Here is a 13,782-nt window from a genome sequence, read left to right on the forward strand (position 1 = left end):
AGTTTTGTCCTATTGATCTCTCATAGTCATCCTGTAATCAAGCAACAAATGGAGCCTTCATTCTTTTTCAGTCTGAACACATAACAGAGGAGAAATTCTGTTGGATCTCTGAATAGACACTATTTACTTGGTTTATTTCGTGTGATTTCTATAATTATAGTCCTTTAGGTCACCCAATTTTTTTGACTGATTTCCCAGCCTTTCTGGAAAAGCCTGATGTAACAAACTAATGATATGACTTTTCATTGTCATGGCTATATAAGCAGCATTTTAGAAGTGATATCTGGAGTCGAAACTATAAACTATTTTTGGCAATGAGAAACCAAGCAAACCACAAAGCAGCCAGATCTCCTTGTCTTTTGCACTTAAATAATAATGTTTTATGCAAGATACTGCTGGGGGGGGGGGGGGGGGGGGAGACCAACAACAAAAAAAACCCCTGAAAATATGTAACTGCTTAAAGAATAAAAAGGGCAGGAAAAACTTTGTCTCCGTTTCAGTTGGGAATATAGGGTGGTCCTCAGCTTTGAAAATAAGATTAAGGAAATGTACAAATTGGCACCTACCTGAAGCAATTTTGGAGTTTAAGGAGAGTGTGTTTTAAGTGTTTCAAGGTTGCATGAAGTGCCTTTGGAGTCCACAGGCAAGGACATTTCATTTTATTGTCAATAGGACTGAAAAATTTTAGAAGGAATTATGACTTTTGCAAAATTTGCTTCCACCCAGTCTCAAGGCTTGAAGTCCTCTGGCTCCTGCAGAGCATGGGTCTAGAGAAAACTCTGTCCAGAGGAAAGGCAGGGGGTTTCCTGATTCCTTTCTTTACAGCAGGAGCCCTGGGAGGTTTTGGATGAGGAAAGCCTATGCTGTTCTTGAACATGAGGTGCTTCAGAGCTGGGTAAGGCTCAGGACAGTGTGAGAAGCTGCTGCTCTCAGTTGGATGCTGCACAGCTCAATGAGCAGCCTCAAGCCAGCTCTCAGGGGTGGAACATGGGAAAAGAAGGTAAATACATTCCTTAGTGTGGAGCCACCAGTGTGGGGACTCTTACCAGCCGGGTGGGGGAGTCCCCCAGTTGCCAAAAGGGACACGAGTTTGGAGGTCACTGTGAGTTTAACTGAACATGAGGCAGTGGTTCAGCCAGGTTAGTCCAGTGCAAGTGAAGTAAACAAAAAGCCAAGCACTGAAATATTTTCAAGACTTTAGGAAACATTCAGAAAACAGAGGCCTTGCTGCTTTGTGTCTCTGGTAGTTTTGCATTACCTAAATTCCTTCCTAACCTCGAGATTTGTCTCCAGGTAGGTTTGAAATTAGAGAAGATATTACTGATTTTAGATTTCTGTCCAGGCTTGCAGCTGTGCACAGCTCTAGTCTAGATATAGTTGTGTGAGAAGTAAAAAGCTCTGAGCCTGCAATTTTCAGGTCTGTGGTGAAGACTCCTGTATCTTCTCTGATGTGATGCAAGGAAAAAGGTTTTCATCATGAGAATTGTTCACTGTTGGTAAGGCTCCAAGAGACAGTGAAATCCTCATCCTTGGAAAGTCTCAAAACTAGGTAATTTTTCATGGGATCATATCAAGAATGGCTTGGCTTGGAAGGGAACATTAAAGATTATCTAGTCCAAGCTGTGGTTACTATGACTGATCACTGGGAACCAAGCAGTGGCCTCTCCATCTCTGTGTGTGGATGGTGTGCACCCAAAGCTGTTACCAGTCTAAACAGAGCCTGAAGATTTGTCTCTAGGTCACAATTTAGACAGCTTTGGGGACCTGCCTTTGGGATACAGGGAGCTGAATTTCACCCAGGACCTGGAGTTCCTGTGCCTGCTGGCTTCATCCTGAAGCCAGGACAAGCACTGCACTTTGAAAGGGCTCTCCAGCACCCTCCAAGAAAAACCAGATTTGATGGAGGGGAGGAGCTGATCAGCCATCCTCTTCAATTTGAGAGATTTTATTTTCTCTGTGGCTGTTTGTGTTTCTTTTTAATCACTTTAAACTGCTCTGGGACTGCTCTGCCTCGGGCTGCTGCTTGTCTTGAGATTCGTGAGGAATGAGCTGCGAATTAGGACTGCTCAGTGGTGAAGTGCTTTTTTATCCAGGAGGTTTAAGGCACCTGGCTGAACTTCCTGACAAATCTCCTTAGTTCCACCACAATGGTTTACTGTAGACCCTGAGGAGAGATGCTCAATCAAGAAATTCCACATGGGCTTCAGAATTCATTGATGGCAGAGCTGATTTCTTTGTTTTCTTTTTCCATGCAAATGTGCCCTTTCCCCCCCCAATTTTTCATGAAGTTTTGTAGGGTTTTTTTTCTTGTTAAACTTTTCCACATCTCATTTTAACTATTTTAAAATAAAATAGAGTTCCCCCTTTCTCCTCTTCTAAACAACCCTGTAGATGAGAAACTAAGCCTATTACTACAGAAAAATTAATTAATTAAATTTCCAACACAGTCCTGTGTTTCAGGAGTTATTCCCACAGCTTTGAAATCAATATCTGCCTGTCTTGGGGGGATTTTGCCTCTTCTTTCCCTGTGGTACAACATCTTCCCAAATCCTTAGGTCTTTGCAGTTAAAAAAATGCAACTCCACTTGTTCCTTGTAAATACTTTTTGAAAATGATGGAGAAGAGCTGCACAATTCATCCGAGAAGAGTTCTGTTTTCTAAAGAGTTGAGCTGCATCTCTTCCCACTTCCTACTTCTGTCTATATTCCTCCCCTGGTGAAAGCCAGAAACATGCAGTGAGATAGGCAGGCAGGGATTTAGCCTCAAATGTGCTCGCTTTCCAAAATGTTAACAGAGCACTCACACAAGTTCCCAGCAGGCTTAAAACATGGCCACCCCGTAGGAAGAGCCTTTACTGAATTTCTCAGACACGGATCAAGAGGCAGGCTCTGTGCTGCTGCCCCTGCTTAGCAGCCCTTGTGTAACCCCTGCAAACCTAACATTGTCCCGAGGAATGTGTGCACAAACACCCAGGGCACACATCAGGAGACACCTGAGCACTGGAGGTGATCACATCTTATTTCCTGCACAGGGATGAATTGTGGAAGGATTCTTCTCTGTTAACAAATGTTGAGGGTTTTTTTTTCCTTTGGAAGGGGAATTTCTAGGCTTTCTCTCCTCTGTGGAAACTTGCTATATCAGAGATTTATGGCTTTCTGGTGCTTTTAGTTGAAATCAGGCAGTGGTGGCACACTAGAGAGACAAGGGCAGCTGCTTGGGCAGCGAGAAATCAGGTGGCACTTGAGTAAAGAGCAGTTCTTGGACACTTTCAGCAGAGATCCTGCTCCGAGGCTGGGTTTTATGGCCTCCTTGTAGATGTGCTGGTATGTGAGCTGACAGGGAATGAGCTAGTGAGGGTTTCTAAGACTGATTTGATTCAGGTGCTTAGAGGAACGGTGGCTTAGAGGAACCTTTGTGTCCTCAAGGAGAGCATCAGTGCTCCTGGGGAGTCATTTTCATCTCACAGGTAGGAAAAGTTGTGGGAGCTCAGCTGTCAGTGGTTGGTGCCTCAAGATTCTTTGACAAGGGGTAATTTCACACACACTCCTATTCAGTTTGGGAAATTGGTCTAAAAATGTTACTATAAACAGGCTCAATTATTGTAAAATTAAGTTTATACTAACATAAACAAAGCCTGCCATGGCCTGCCTGAGCTTCCACTAGCTCAGGTTGCTCAGAGTCCCATCCAACCTGGCCTTGGACACTTCCAAGGACTGGGCAGCCACAGCTTCTCTGGGCAACCTGTGCCAGGGCCTCACCATCCTCACAGGGAAGAATTTCTTCCTGATATCGAATCTAAATTTTCTTTCAGTGTGGAGCCACTCCCTTTTCTTTTTCTTTTCTGTCACTACATGCTCATGTAAATACTTTCTCTCTCCTTAGCAGATTATTATTAAAATAGGAAAAAGTTGAGGAATAAAATAGGAAAAAGTTGAGGAATAAAATAAGAAAAAGTTGAGTTGGCTAACAGATAATCTGTCTGAAATTTATTATTTCCCCCCACCTCCCACCCCCAGGAATAAATCCAGCTCCCTGGATTTACCTCTTCATGATGGTGTAAGAGTGCAAATATTCACTTGCATAGAACTTCCAGGTGAGAAAAGCTGCAGGTCTTGGTGGAGTTAAATTTCATAATGAATTCTTACTATAGAGTTTTGGTCTTAAAGTTCATTTAAGGTTGGCAACTGGTACAAAAATGTTGGCCTGGCCTCAGGGTCAAACTTTTATTTATAATACAACAGATGGGAGCAAAACTGGTTGTGCACCTCTCATCAGCAGACAAGTTTCAAGATAAGTGTATGACAGAGCTCAGCTGTGTGGGATTTGAATGTGAATGACTGGGGCAGGAAGATTATCTGGCAGTGTTTGTACAGCATAATATAGCTTGGATGTTGCCTTTGGGAAATGTTTTAACAGGGGCTCGAGGTATCCACTCACTTTAATTTGCATAGAATAGTCCATCTAACATGTCTAACGATGATGGGTGAGATACTTTATCTAATTTTTCCTGTATTGAACCCAGGAACTAATTCATATGGCCTCTCTAGTTAGGTATACTCATCACATTAAAAAAAAATATTGAGAAAGAGCAAAGTCATCCATGTGATTGTCAGGGTATAAATGCAGTTCTTCTTTTGTAGTAAAACTACTAAATCATGTCTTCTCAGCCTGAAACCTCAGTGTTTGCATACAAAATTGCAGAGAAGAGGACATTTACTTTACCTGATCCCTTTGCTTCCCTACTTAGAGTGAAGAGCTTTGATATGAAGTTAATAAAAAAGAAGCATTATCTATATAAAACAGATGTATCCAGGAGACTTTTCAAATAACTTAAAAAAAAATTTGGGTTTTAATTGATGGCTAGGAAGTTGTGCCAAAAAAAAGAGAGATGTTTTTTCAAGCTGAGATGCACAGCCATTTTTCTATCTGACTCTTTAACAGAGGCTACATGAAAAGGTATCAGTCCTTTGACTCCTGAGCTGATCCTTCTCTATGCAGATTTGATTCCCCACCTTCCTGCTGGAAAATTCACGTGATAGAGAATAGGATCTTTGTGATTAGGATGATAAGTGGAGTGGCTGTAGAGTTTTAAGAGGTCTGTTCAATATGACTTTTATATGCACTTCTGTATGACCAGTGAGTTGCCAGAGTTCTTCTGAGGAGCTTTTGAAAAATCGTGGAAGTGTTGGCTGGAGGGCACCTCTGGGAATCCTCCTGCAAGGGCAAATTGCCACCAGGTCACACCAGTCACGGCTTTGCCTGTCTGAATCTTGATGGCTTTTGCTGATGAAGTTTCTGTGACAGAGGAGCCCTTGAAAATGATACCTTGTCATTTGTGTTAACTCATCCCCCACAAAAGCTTTGCATCTGTGGCTAAAGGGGAAAAAATGTGCCCGCAGCTGCAGAAATAAAGATTAATTGGTTTGTTGCCTTTCAAATGAATGGGTGTATTATATTTTAATAGTTTAAGCTGGTTCTATATTTAGCATCTATACTTCTAGAAAAAGTTAAAAAGCTTTTGTTCCACTGATCCTGAGAATAATCAGGCTACAAATTAGAGATCAGGACATGCAGAATAGGTTAGGAGAGTTAATTATTCAGAAACTGAATGGCTCAGATTTTTTCCTGCCTTTCAAAAGCTCTAAAGCTTAACTGTTTTTCCCAAAATAGGAGATTTTCATAGGATCAGAGAGTTATAGAATGGTTTGTGTTGGAAGGGGCCCTTAGGATCACCCAGTTCTAACCCCCCTGCCATGGGCAGGGACAACTACCACTAGCCCAGCTTGCTCAGAGCCCCATCCAGCCTGGCCTGGAACACTGCCAGGGATGGGGCAGCTGCAGCTGCTCTGGCCAACCTGTGCCAGCGCCTCAGTACCCTCACAGGGAACAGTTTCTTTCCAATATCCAACCTAAACGTCTTCTCTGTGAGTGTGAAGCCATTCCCTCTTGTCCTGTCACCCCAGGGCCTTGTCAAGAATCTCTCTCCACTATGGATGCACAGTTTCAAGAAACTTGTGGCCTTGGTCTCCATCTTCTGCCTTTACAGGGGATGGTTTGGGGAAGCCTTGGACCACAAGGAGCCACATCCTGTTCTTTATTAGTTTCTGTATGTTTGCACAAAACAAGTCAGAGCTGCACAGGCCTCTGAGCTACTACCATTTTATGGCATCATTCAGGGCCACAGGGCAGAATGGCAGAATTACTCAATTTAATCAAGTGTTTCTGGATGTTCATAGCCCAGCCTGCTGCTCAAAGCAGCATTGTATCTGAAGTGAGGTCAGGTTGTGCAGAAATGTGTCAGGCTGGGTCTTGAAAACCTTTAGCGCTGTAGACTGCCCGTCACCACAACATCTCTAGGCAACCTATTCCTGTGCTTTGATATTTTCCTGCGCCTTTTTCCCCACCCTTATGTCCAGTAAGAACGCCTCTTTCTTCAATTCAGAACCCTTATCCATAGTTCTGGAGCTGGGCATGTGAGATCCCTGCTCTTTGGCCTTGGCAAAAGCCTGTCAGGGCTTGGAAGGTGGCTTTAACGTTTTATTTTCAGTGTAACCAAGCTCCATTGCCTCAGCTTCTCTCTTCACAGGAGAGACTTTGTCTCTTCACAGGACAAACTGTCAAGGCTGGACAACTTTGGTGCCATTCCACTAAAGTCATTCCAGGTTACTTTTAAAAGACTCGCTGAAATAGCTGTTCATGCTTTAGAAGTGGTTTATGATTCATCCACAAGGATGGCTAATCCTGGTTAAAACATTTGGACTGGTTTTCCTACAGGCCTGTGCACAAATATATGAACACAGCTTCTGTTTTGTGTTCCCTTGACTTCCTGTCTGGGTCATCTCTTTAATTTTGTGTCTCTCCCATGGCACCCAAGAAGTCTTATCTTGCCACAGAGAAAATACAAAGGTTTTGCCTTGGACTTGAATGAAACAATAAAAGGGTTCTTTTAGTTTTTGTCTTACTTCTGCTGCTTGTGTCATTAAATAGGCAAAGCATAAAGAAAATGCTTCTTAGAAATGTACCTCTGTGGTTCTTCAGGAAGAAAAGACCCTGGATATCACTGCATATGTCTTATTATCATGGTAAATGTTAAAAAGTGCAAGTAATGTATGTTAATGTTGAGTTTTCCTGTCAATTCAGATGAGCACATTATGAATAAACCCTGGATTCCCAATGTCTCATGCCACTACAAAATAATGTTCCTTCTCTTCTCAGACTTGGTCAAGAAATCACTTCAGGAATAGAAATGAATTATATAAGGCTGTACCCTGGCTATCTGACAACCTCACATCTTCCCAGTAGGCACAGTACTAACTTTATCCCAGCACAGTGCTCGGGCTAATATGAGTCATCTGATAACCTCCTCATTGTGCACTGACCTCAACCTTGGACCAAAATAAACAGAAATTCAATTTCAAACCTCTCCTTGGTGCTCTCACCCTCCCTCCAGTGTGTCTGAAGCTCGGAGCAGTGTGGCAGACTCAGCTTGGCTTTCTTTCCCATCCGGCTGTGGTGAAATGGGAGCTGAGCCTTGGGATGGGTTGTGTTTGTCCTCCAAAGAGCCTCAGGCTCTGATCCTGTGTTCAGTGGGTTCAGCACTTGCTCTGCTCACTGCAGGGGGCTTGCTCCTGCCTGATGTTGAGCTGGAGTCCTCTGTGATATGGGAAAAGCCTTGCATCTCCCCCTCAAGGCAGAACCTGGTATCTAATAGCTAATTTCTTCACTTTTCCTGCTTGCATTAATAGCTGGGAAAGATTTTTTTGTAGGTTTATAATTTTTTTGCCATTCTCCCTTCCTGATAGCCAGATGCAAGTTGGGGATCTTCAGGAAGAGAATAGGGCACTTGGGGCAGAGAATGGAGGATCAGTGATAGGGTATTTTTCGGATAAGTTTTCCTCTGAAACAAGTCCACTTTGAAGACACAAACCTCTGTCTGTATCCAGGAATGACCACCTCAGATATGCTGTGTGTGACAAGAGAGGGATGGCACATTGCCACACATGGATATCGGCTTGTTAAAGCACTGCTCTGAACAGAGATAATTCCAAGATAACTTCAGCCCTGCCACTGGACACTCAGCTTGTGCCTCTTCCCAATCTACAAAACAGGGCCCACCACTAAGCCTGTTCCACAGCCATACCCTTTTAAGGGTAAGATTTAGGGTTTTGTAGTTTGTGTGGAGAAGGTTCCATGGGGCCAATTAATGGAGGGTGCTTAGCATCCCTGCACCAAAAACAAAGCTGCTCGTCTTCTAAATTCTCTGATTTAAATCTCCCTGAGCTGTTCTCTATGAGTAAATTATAGAAAAAATTACCTTGGTCTCTGGAGCAATCCAGTCCTGATCTGTCTTGAAATAAATATTTGAAACTTCACAGTGAAAAGCAGATGTTAAATTCATGTTATTCTGCATTGCCTCTGAACTGTTTGCTTGAAGATAAACCCCCTTTCCTGTTCTTGCTGATCATTGGTCATCTGTTCTCCAAGATCTGAAATTACTAAAGCAGGAAAGTCATCCATGAAGGAAAAAAAAGGTAATGCAACAGTTTTTAAGGTACATTTTCAGATGCATCATGCAAAAATTCCCTAAAAGATTCAATAGCTTTGTCATGTGTGAATTTACAAGGACACATGTATTTCTACAGCCAGGGGATAATTCTGTAAATAAGCACAGCCCTGCAACCAACCATGCATGCAAATATGCCTTAAGATTTATACAAAGCTTACACTTATTTGACTTTAATAACTACCTACATATCAGGCAAGAGTAAAGGTGAATCTGACAAAAATTCTAAGGGTGAGTCAAGAAGTTTGGGCGGAAGGCAATACTGAAACATGGAATCATTCTGTTGAAGAAGACCCTTAAAAAGTTGGGACTTGCAAACACCAAACTTTCAGCACTGAATGTGATAGAGAAAGAAAATATGGTTCTGTTCTAAGAAAGAGCCTACTCACTTAATTTGTGCCCAAACCACCCTGGAATGAAAGGGTTCTTTCATCTGAAAGCTTCAGGCTCAATGCACCTTTTGTTTTACATGAAGCCTGAGGCATTCACCTCCTGTCACTTTGCTGGTGAAGTGCTTTACCTCCTTTATGATGCAATCTGAAGATCTTTGTACTCAGCAGAACGTTTCCTTTTCATGTCAGTTAGTTGGGGAAGAGCTGTGCACCTCGTTCCTTTGAAAAATGGATTAATGATTCAGAAGTGCATTAACATTGAATCTCCATAGTCAGGCACCTCAGAGAGTGTGATCTTGACTAGCTTCGAAAATTAACTTCCTCTTTCCAACATGGACCAAAACCACACAAACATAGCAGTTTCTTGTGGAAATGAAATAATGAGCTCACACATAAATTCAAGTTTCTCTGGAAGCAACATTCTTTGAGTCTGGGATAAGAATTTGAACTTCAGATTGAGTGTAGTGCCTCTGTAATAAGCACAGAAGGAAAAAAAAAAGGTGAAGATAATGGTTTGCTTCCTAAGAAATCAATATGAGATGATTTGGCATGGTGTAGTGCTTGGAGCTCATTATGGAATTCTTTGGTGCAAGTATTGGCAATCACTTGGGAATAGCAGAGAGAAATCCATTTTGTGATCCCTTATTTTTTGTTCCTCACACAATTATCTGAATTGCAATGTTGGTCTGTGCCTCTGACTTTATGTGCAGTTCTCCCACTGAGAAGATTGTGGAGCACACAAATTCCGTCCATCAGCAGTATTTAGGTTTTTTTTTTTCTCTTGCCACAAATTCTACCTGTTTTAATACCCTTTCAAGGAGCAACTCTGTAGCTTAAATAACTATCAAGTTTATATTTTAAATCTAAACCTCTGTCTGTTAGAAGGTCCTTGTCCATTCATTCTCTTCTGATCCAGGACAAAGTTTTGCATGCATTTGCCATCCTGGAAGCAAGATCCCAGTGTCCTGTGGGTCCCTTAGACCTCAATTACCTTGATGTAATCCTGATGGCTGCCAGCAAATGTCTGCATGTTTACCCAGGGATAATAAATAACACTTTGGGCTCAGAAACAATGATTGGAGGCTCTTCCACTTGTCTTCCTGTGAATTAAAAATTGGTGATCACAAAACCCTCCTTTTTTTTTTTTTTTTTTTTTTTTTTAACAGTGAGGATGGTAGTCCTTCCTTACTTGCAAAGAGATTTGGGAATTACATTTTAACCAAGGCTGTCTGAGAATCTTCTGTGAGGACAGTTCTCTGATGGAAAATGCATATTATTAGGCATCAACAGCAGCTGAGATTTAAATCCAAGAAAGCTTTTTATTTCTCCCTCTCTAGGATGAATATAGGGAATGATCCTTGGTTCTCTGCTCAGAGGAAACTCAGGAGCAGCTGCCAGGTGGGAATGAACTGCAGCCACCTTCCTGCTTATTCCACTCAGCAGCATCCTTGGAAGCCAGGTACTGTGAAAGAGCAGAGCAGAAAGACACAAGAGGCTGTTGCTCAGCCTTATATTTCTTACAAACAGCCACTGCTGGATCCTCTTTCTCCTTAGGAGCAGGCGGGGAAAATGGGGCAAGAAAGAAATGCATAGATAAGGCACCAAACCCTTGATGACAAGCATGTTGAACTTCCACAGGTGTATTTCTGGTGCAGTGAACTGATAAAAAGTGGAAGACAGGCATATGGTGTTCCTTTAGGTTATAATTTCCTTGGCTGTCAGAGGTCAGGTGAATTCATCTGACATGAGGCAGGAGTGGACATAGAAGGAGTGGTTTGGATTGGAAGAGACCTTCAAGATTATCTTGTTCCATTCCCTTGCCATGGGCAGGGACACCTTCCACTAGCCCAGGCTGCTCAGAGCCCTGTCCAATATGGCCTGGAACATTTCCAGGGATGGGGCAGCCACAGCTTCTCTGGACAACCTGTGCCAGGGCCTCAGCACCCTCACAGGGAAGAATTTCTTCCTAATACCAAATCTAAACCTCCTCTGTTTAAATCTATTCCCCTTTGTACTGTCACTACATCTCCTTGTGAAAAGTCTCTCCACTGTTTTTTGTAGCCTCCTTTCAGGTACTGGAGGGCTTAGCAGTTTGATGTTGCTTTGTTGCCACAGTGCTCAGCTGGATTCAGCTGCAACGTCCCCATAAGTCAGAGATAATCAGCAGATGAGACATCTCAGAGCAGGAACAGCATGGCCACAGAAACCTCTGAATCTATCACTGCAAACTGGATAGGCTTACATGTAATTGAAGGAATGCTGGAAGCAAACCCATTAAGTGGGTTTTCAATAGCACCAATGTCCTTCTAACAATACAGCAGAGGAATGACTCTCAGGTCAGTGTTGCCCCTACAAGGAGGCTGGAGCTCCTTTCTCAGAACACGTTCTTGTATTACCTTTGCAGAAACGTCTGCCAAAGGGGCCCACTGGAGTGGAAAACAGCCTGACCCTTCCAGTGTTCCTGGGAGATGTGCTTGGGAGAGAGAGCACTGCTTGGCTGCAGAGAAAGAAATCTATGCAAGAACCTTCCTCTGAAGGCTTGTGAAATATTCTTGTTGTGTAACCTCCCTCCTACATTGTTTGGGAGCACACAGGGAGTGTTTTACTGGGCTGCAATGATCTCCAGCCTGGGCATCAGGTGCTGCAAAGAGCTCAGCATTTGCAGAATTAGCTCAGCATTTGCAGAATTATTGGTCATTTTGGGCAAACAAAAATAGATGTAATCTTTAAGGCTCCATTCCAATTGCTGGCTCTGATGACAGCTCAAAATGCCTCACAAAATGAAGTGCAGTTAATGCTATTTCTGTTCTGAGCTGATCTATGGGGTTTTTTAAAATTATTATTCTTAAATATTAATAGCCACGTCTCCACAAATGATCCGAAGTTCGGAATTCCACATTTCCTGATCATTTAGTCAATCCATTTCCTAAGCTAGGTGCTACTTATGCTAAAATGGCTGAAAGAGCACTTCTCAGCAGGGTAAAAACCTGCAGGATTGGGATCACTGTCCTTAGGTGAAATGGTTCCCTTGGGAAAAATCTTAGAGAAGCTGCTCCTGAGAACCTACTGGGAAATAAGAGGAGTTTTGTTTGCTTTTTAAAAGTCCAGAATAATTCATTTATTTTTAGATGTCTAGCAGTGAATCTGGCTGCTTTGGGGATGCTTAAGCTCTTCTTAAATTCAAGTGAGGTTCCTTATTTTTCCTTCAACACTGAGATGCCAGCAATAGTTTTGATACCACAGACCTATCAGTTCAGTTTTGTTTGCTTAATTGACAGTCTGATAAAGCTGTGTTTGCAAATGTTTTGGTTCCAAGGGTTTGACTGGCTCACCACAAAGGCAGGGATTTATAACAGGAAAAGATTAGGAGATGATATATGTTGTAAAGAAAGCTTTTCTTAAAAATCAGGGACTACTCAAAGCAGAGTTCTAGAAAGGGTTAGCATGTGATGATGTGTACAAACAGGAAATGAAATTTATGGGTTTTCAGGGCTGTGGAACTAAAACATGATAGGAGCTTTATGGCTCAAATTCAAAAACAGCTTCCATGATAAATTTAAGGCTCCTCTTCATCTTTTAAGAAATAATTTAGGTATTTTCCCACAGAGGATTACTGACTTCAGTAACAGCAAAATCAGAAAAAAAATCCAGTCTAAACAGAAGCAACTGGAGTTTGAAACCTTGCTATGCGAAAGGCATTATGTATTTTTCATAGAAAGCAATGAAATATTAATTCCTTTTAGTGACTTAGATGAGCACTATAAAAAAAAAGTATTAGAACTGGGGCAAAAGAATTGCATTATTCAACCACATCCTCTTCATTACATGTTATTAAAGAGATGCTCGATATTTTGAGAGGAAAAAGGCTTTTATAGTTCTGGTTATTAGAGTAAAAAGTTAAAATTTTGTCAGTCTTGGGAGAGAGAACTGAGACTGAGGGAGATCTTCCTACTCCTTTCTTTCTAAAGAAATGAGCATCAACATTACAATTAAGGAATTTTGTTTGACCCTTGTGCTGGAACAGCGTTTTACAGAAGTGTTCATCAGAAAAGCCCTCAGCAGTGTTAGAGCCTGGCTCCACTGACATTCCAGGCTCCCTCCCAGTGCTCCCAAAAGAAGTCAGAGGGATTTCACCAGCCAAGGAAAACTGCTCCCATGCCTGTACCTCCAACAGTACCTAAGTCACTATAAAAGGCTTCTCCTGGGTCCAAGATTGTGTATTATTTGTTCCTTACAATCACAGTTCATTGGGTGCTGACATCTTCACAGCAAGCCTTGACCTGGTCAATGCTATAAAAAGTTAATTTTATGGATTTCTCGTTAAACTCCAAAGGGTGGTTTAGGAAGGTTTGTTTTACAGGCAGCTTGTGCCTATTCAGGGTGGATTTTTTTAAAAGACAATAATGAAAGTGGTGCTGCTGTTGTTCCTCCTCCCAAGAGCTGAAGCCTGGCTTGGCAGGCATTAGCAAACTGTTGGATATAAGTGGATAAGACAGATCTAATAGGAGAGATGTCATGGAAAGAGGATGATTCACTGTTTTGGGCTGTGCATGGAGCTCAAATCCTTGGTTTAATCTGGTGTTAAGTGCCAGCTCCATGTCTATAGCTTGACACTAGGACAGAGAGCTTTTTTCCTTGGCTCCTGGTGATCCTGAAACTCTTGTTTCCCTTTGGAGGAGTCTTTCCTGCATGCCTCAGGTTGATCCCAGTGAAATAATTATATATTGGTGCTGTAGATGTGTTCTGCAAGCAGCAGCTGGAGCTTGGAGAAAACACCCTTTCCTTTGGTCTCAAAGAGGTTTTACAGCAAAGTTCTCCCAGGTCTGC

Source organism: Onychostruthus taczanowskii, unplaced genomic scaffold (assembly GCF_017590055.1).
Source record: "Onychostruthus taczanowskii isolate IOZ18803 unplaced genomic scaffold, ASM1759005v1 scaffold95, whole genome shotgun sequence".
NCBI lineage: Eukaryota > Metazoa > Chordata > Aves > Passeriformes > Passeridae > Onychostruthus > Onychostruthus taczanowskii.